Here is a 6,982-nt window from a genome sequence, read left to right as displayed (position 1 = left end):
CTTGAGATCCCCGATTCTGGGTTCACCGGCTCCATCTGTAGCTTCCTCTCCGGCTTCCAGACTTAATGATTTGGACATGGATCTTGTGGTATAGAGACTTTTAAGGGATCCAGTGCTAGTTGAAATTCTGTCAGCTTCGACTCGGGCAGCCTCAGAACCGACTAAGTCCTCTCCTATAGTTCCTGCTCCTCCTCCGACTCGAATAGAGACATCGGAGCTGGAGGAGGCTATTCAGTCATTTGTGGAACCGTCGGTTCCGACACTCACTTGAGACCTGTTGGCACAGACAACCCTGATGTCCTCTGCTCAGGTGGCAGAATCTGGGAGCCGACACTCTCCTGTCTGTTCCGGGGAGGGGAGTTGAACTGATGCGTCAGTTCTGACTCTCCCCCTTGGGGCTTCAGTGCAGATGAGTTTGGCTCCTACCTCTGGCTCAGTACTGGCAGTTCTGGTGCGGGAGGAGTCTTTGATATCTTCGGACCCGGGTGCTTCCTCGCATCAGAGCCGTGGTGCCTTCGATGCCATGAGAAGGGTTTTGTCACCCCAAACAGCCACAACCTCTGAAATGGCCACCTCCTCCCGGAAAGTGACGGAATCTTCTCTGTCACTGCAGACCCACCATAAGCATAGGCCCCAAAGCCTCAGGACACCCCATTGGGGGAACCCTGCTCTTACAAGTCCTCCCCAGAAGTTCCCACTGAGGAGGTCCCTCGGAAGAGTTTATGTAAGAAGAGACCTTTAGATTCTCCTCAGGAATTCATCACATCTGACACTGATTTGGAGGAATCAGAAGGGTCCCCAAAGTCCCCCTCTGAGGATATCTTCTTTGGGGATATCCTTGAGATCCTTAAGCAGAGGGGTGACTGGCAGCCCCTTAACCCTACCAAGGATAAATCGGTGCTCCTGAAGGCCTTTGGGTCTCAACCCTCCACCTCTTGGGTTTCTCCGCCCTTCGATGAGTTGATGGATCTTTTGTCTCAAAGGACGTAGAGTCACTGGATTCTATGGAGCCTGTTCCTAGGATGCCCAACAAGTACATTTCAGCTCCTCATGACTAGTCCTTTTTATCCAAACCCATACCCGTTGATGCCATGGTGGTTGCGGCAGCCACGAAGAAAGAGATGTTGGAGACCTCTATGTCTGTCCATCCTCCTAATAGGGAATCTAGGATCATGGACAGATACAGCAAGCGCATGTTCAGTTGTACGATCTTTGCTCTTCGGCCCTTGAACTATTTAACCCATTTCACAAGGCTTCAGAGAGATCTCTTGAAAGAACTATGTGATACTCTCCAGGGTGCAGTAGCCAGTTCAGTGGTGGAAAAAGTGACATTTCAGCTTACTACTCTCAATTCTATTAACTTTTCCATGCGCCTTGTATCTTAAGCAGCTGATGGGATGAGTAGGGCAGCGGGTACAGGAATTGCTCTGCAGAGACATTCCTGGATGCACTTATATTCCTTTGCAGAGCCTTTCAAGTCATCATTTGTGAATGCCTCTTTTGATAGTTTGTTTGGACCAAAAGTTAGAGACCCTCACCAGATTCACCAAATATGAGCAAGACAGAAAGACTCTATCTGCTGTAGGAGTCCGTTTTTCCACCCGTACTAGACCCTACCCTAAAGGTCAATGGGGAGGGAAAATGTGGTTCTGCAAAACCCAAGGAGCCTTTCCAAACTCACGAGGTGAAGCCTACTCCAGGGGCAGAGGAGGAGGCAATGATGGAAGATGATGCCCACGCGGCAGTGGGGGTCCACAGAACCAGGGCAACAGGGATCAGTTCGTTGGGAAGCCCTATCAGCGCTCCTGAAAGGAGACTCGACTGTCCTGCTCTGGAGACAGTCGGGGGGCATTTGTCTTTGTACCTAGGTGCCTGGCTAAAAATTTCAGAAGACCGATGGGTACAAAATGTTATATCCAGAGGATATTTCATCCCCTTTCATACCCAACCCAGGCCAAACAAATGGAATCCCAGATGTTCTACCCAGTCTACGGGATGTGGCATCAGTAGAGGTTCAAAAACTATTACAAAAAAGAGTCATCCAACCAGTCCCAGCAGACCTGCAAGGATCTGGAACTTACTCAAGATTCTTTTTGGTGCCAAAGAAGACGGGGGACTGGAGACCAATTTTGGACCTCAGCAGACTCAACAAATATGTAGTAAAGACAAAGTTCCGGATGGTCATGTTTCAGTCCATACTCCCGTTCTTAGGGAAGGACAATTGGATGTGCTCAGTAGATCTCCAGGATGCATACTACCATATCAAAATGGCCAGGCCATCCAGGGATCATCTGCACTTCAGGCTGGGAGCCAGGCATTTCCAGTTTCGGGCCCTACCCTTTGGTCTCACCACAGCCCCCAGAGTGTTCACCAAATGTATGGCAGTGGTCATGGCTCACTTGAGACATTTAGGAATCTGGGTGTTTCTGTATTTGGACGACTGGCTCCTCATCGCACCCACCAGGCATCAGCTTATTCGGGCAAGGGACACTGCCTTAGATCTGTGTTTCCAACTGGGCATTATGATAAATTCAGAAAAGTCTGCTTTATTGCCATCACAGCTTACAGTGTTTATAGGAGCAGACTTAGACACAGTGAACATGTCCTTAAAGCTTCCTTCAGAAAGAGTGCTTACCCTATGACAACAGATTGTGGATCTTCTGTCAAAACATAAAGTAACCAGCATCACAGATTCTCAAGTTGCTCGGCACCATGGCAGTAGCTGTCATTGCAATACCCCTGGCGAGATCTCACATGTGCATTCTTTAGTGGCTGCTATTCACACAGTGGACATTTCAGGACTTACCGATGAATCACCCAGTTCTGATAACCACCTCTTGCAAAGATGATCTTCAGTGGTGGCTAATGTCCAAGTCAGTGACCATGGGACGTCCCTTTGTCCTCCCGGCTCTACTTGCAACGGTGACCACGGACACCTCCCTGATCAGGTGTCGGGGGGTATTTTCATGAGGCACATTTGCATATCAACATCTTAGAGATGAGAGCAGTTCTCTTAGTGTTGCAGTCTTTTCAAGACTCTTTTCCTCTGCTGGGCACGACTGCAATCCAGTCGGACAACATGTCTGTAGTCTGGTATATAAACAAACAAGGTGGAACCAGATCTTATCCCCTATGTCGAGAGCCTGTAAGATTATGGAAATGAGCAGAGTCCACTCAGCACTTTCTGAGAGCAATGCACATCCTTGGGAGATCCAATGTGATAGTGGACAGACTCAGCAGAGCAATTCTGTTGCCTCACGAGTGGTCTCTCAAGAACAAAGTAGTGGAAATGATTTTCCACAAATGGGGCCAGCCTTGCTCCGATCATTTTGCAACTCCCACAAACACCAAGTGCAGCAACTACTTTTCCCTGATCCCTCAACAGGGGCTATCCCTGAGGGACGCGTTCATTCACGATTGGCCTCTGGGACTCCTTTATACCTTCCCTTCATTTCCCCTGATTCCCAAAGTTTTGCAGAAAGCCAGTTTTCTGGGTAGGACACTTATTTTAATAGCCCCATATTGGTCTCATCAGATCTGGTTCCCCTTTTTGAAGCCTCATCTACTGGAGGAGCCTTGGATCCTGGACCCAGTACCTGTTGACCCACTCGTCAGGCACTCTTCACCCTTCTCTTCAGTCCATCAAACTGACAGCTTGGCTGCTCCAATTCCCAGAACAGCCAGGTTCCAAAATTTATCAGAAGAAGCTCAACATATTCTTTTGTCCTCACATAACTCTTCAACCAGGAAACTTTATCTAAGTAAGTGGAAAAGGTTTTCCATCTGGGCTCAGCAGAATAACATTGACCCCTTTCTGGCCTCCATTTTGGATATCTTAGAATTTCTGACTAAACTCTTCAACGAAGGAGCTGCAGAAGCAACCATTCGGGTACAATTAGCTGCCGTGTCTAATTTCCATATGGGTGAATTTGGAAATGGTATTATGTCTAACAAGTTGATGAAGGCCTTTTTGAAGGGCACAATGCACTTAAAACCACCGATCAGATCTCCTACTGCCCCATGGAATTTGAACTTAGTCCTATCCAACATTATTCTTACACCCTTTGAACCTTCTTCTTGTGAGCTGAAATATCTTTTTTGGAAGACCATTTTCTTGATGGCCATTACATCAGCACACAGCATTTCAGAGTTGCAAGCCCTTTCTATTAAGCAGCCATACTTGATTTTTCACAAAGATAGGGTTTCCCTCAGGACAAATCCATCGTTCTTACCAAAAATTTGTTCCAAATTTACACTTAATCAGGCTATTGAATTACCTCTTTTCTTTCCCAGTCACTCAAATCAGTTGGAATATATGCTTCATAAACTTGATGTCCACAGACTACTTTGTTTCTATTTGGACAGGAAAAAGACCATAGAAGGGCTGATCAGTTGTTTGTCTTCTTCTCAGATTCTAAAAAGAGGTGCACCGGTATCCAGATCTACCTTATCTAAATGGCTTTCTGATTGTATATCCTTTTACCATGAAGCAGATGTTTCTTTACATGACAAAGTCAAAGCTCATTCAACAAGAGCTGTTTCTACTTCCATAGCCTTCTTGACCAGGCTATCCATTGATTCTATTTGCACAGCTGCCACTTGGCAAAGCCACATACCTTCATATCTCACTACAAGGAAGACAAGGCCTCTAGGGACAGAGCTTAATTTGGGTTTGCTGTCCTTAGGCAGGTACTCCCGTGAGCCACCCAAGTTTGTGGTGCTGGGGACACAACCCATCAGTAAGAATGAAGGCGAGATTGAACAACTGCACATGAAGTTATGTACTTACCATAACGCCATGTTTCTTCTTCTTCTTCTTATTATACCCCGACCCCCACCTATCCCCATCCAATGTCTGGAAGTTCGAGAGGCTCTACACTGGTTTTGGTTCTCCTGAGGAGTTTCCTGTCACTAGTTGACTCCATGATTTCCTTGAAATCTGGGATAGGTTTAACGCTAGTTGGCAGCAAACAAGATCTGGGGAAGGTAGGGGTGCATTGTGAGCTGTTAGAGACCTCGAGCTTTGCAATTTGGCCAACTTGGAGCTGAGGATCGGCTCCGGACCCATCAGTAAGAATGAAGGCGAGAACAACTCACATGGAATGTTATGGTAAGTACATAACTTTTTTTAGTTCTTATATATATACCTAGATATTTAATTGAAGGGATCTCTTTGGGAAATGCTTCATTTTGGTGCTTGTGCATACCTGGACATTTTACCAAGGGGTCTCTTTGGGACATGTGACTTTTTGGTGCTTGTGTATACCTAGACATACTAATGAAGATGTTACTTCGGGAAATAATTAATTCATGTATCAGGGAAGTGCTTCTGCATAGATGGTCAGACAGCTGGGCAAAATAATTTATTGCGTCATTTTAGTGCTTGTGCATACACAATACAAACTGTTTTACACTTTGATGCAGCATTTGTAGGCTCACCTGTGGTCGTGAAATATGACCTATCTTTAAGTGTGATTTATGGAAGGGGCTAGTGGGCCATTGAGTTATGTGCTTTGTCCAAGTGGGACGCGATCAGAAATGTTTGAGAAACACTGGTTTAACACGTGTCCCTATTGGATAGAGTCAACAAGTAGATGTCCCAACATATCTTTGCTCTGTCTGTCTCTGAGTTAGTTGCATGCAAAATTTAAGGGCTAGAAACTACCATGGGAATATAAGGCTAGTCTTCTTGAGACCCTCACAGATCAATAGCCTATTAAGTGCTTAGGAACGTATAAAGTTATTCTGATCAGTCCTATTTCTGATTCCTCTAAATCATGGCATTGTCATTGAACCTTCTTTTGGCAACAGCCATACTTAAGGAAAAAGCACATCCTTCAAAATAAAGGAGCCCCCCCTCCCTTCCACATCTGCAGGCCAGTGTATCTGTCCTTCCTCTACCTCAGCTAGTGCTGGAGTCTCTTGGCTTCTTTTTGGACTGAAGATGTCAAACAGTATAAACAATTAGAGAAAGCAAGACAGATGATTACGTGCCTGCAGCTTTTTTTAAATATCACAGGCATACTCATTTAAATCAAGCCTGCATGACTGCAGTGGTATGTCAATTTCTGTGGCACATATGGCAGTTAAAGAATATAAATACGTGGCTTGCAAGATTGTAAAATCTCTGAGAGACCGAGGTTTAAGTGTTTACATCCGTAAGACATGTAATGTTAACGTTGTCTGCTGTGTCTATAACCTATTGTGACACACAGTGGCTCTCTCAGGACTTTGCAGAGTTGTCACTGCTGGCTAAAATTATTTCTGATATCCGCGCCCTCCTGAGCACTTGGCAACCTCCAGTGGTTACATGTGCGCTGCAGAGCTGATCGTTGTGAGTATCTTTGTTTCAATTATAACATAACTGTAAAAGTATCATTTTCAACTCAACCATAGTTTAGTCACAGGGAGGATTCACAAGTTTTTAGCATCTCTGGTACAGAGTGAAACCATAGAAAACACCGCTAGATAAGGAACTGTGATCCAACATCATCAAATATAGTTATTCTATACAAAACCTATAAACATGTTTGTATTTCTGTCTCTCTCTGTCTGTCTTGTGTTTGTTTATTCTTTTGTTACGGGATAAGTGACATGGAGCAAATAACTGTTTTAAGTGTGAGCTCTACAGCTCATTTAATGATAACCTTGGAAAGCAGTTTTCCTGCCGAAATCCCATTTTCAAGAATGATTTTACATATATAGTTATACTATGACATCTCTTGTCGCCTTTTCCCTGCAGTGGTGGGATGTGGATTTATAAACAATGGGATATGCATGTTGAAAAAACGCTTTAATAGAACAGTCCACTGTAGTTTCAGCAGGTTTGTTTTGATGGGTTTGACAAGTTTAGTTTTGCTGTTGGTAGCCTGAGGGTCCAGGACTCTCTGTGGATCTTTTTTCAGTCATGACTTAGGGTGCTTAAAAGGTAAAGAAGTTGCACATAATCAAGGAAGTTTGTAGATAATAGCCTGTATCACAG

Source organism: Protopterus annectens, chromosome 9.part0, assembly GCF_019279795.1.
Source record: "Protopterus annectens isolate FY-2018-M chromosome 9.part0, PAN1.0, whole genome shotgun sequence".
Taxonomy (NCBI): Eukaryota; Metazoa; Chordata; order Ceratodontiformes; family Protopteridae; genus Protopterus; species Protopterus annectens.
The sequence above is the reverse complement of the archived record's forward strand: the minus strand, read 5'-3'. Positions refer to the sequence as shown.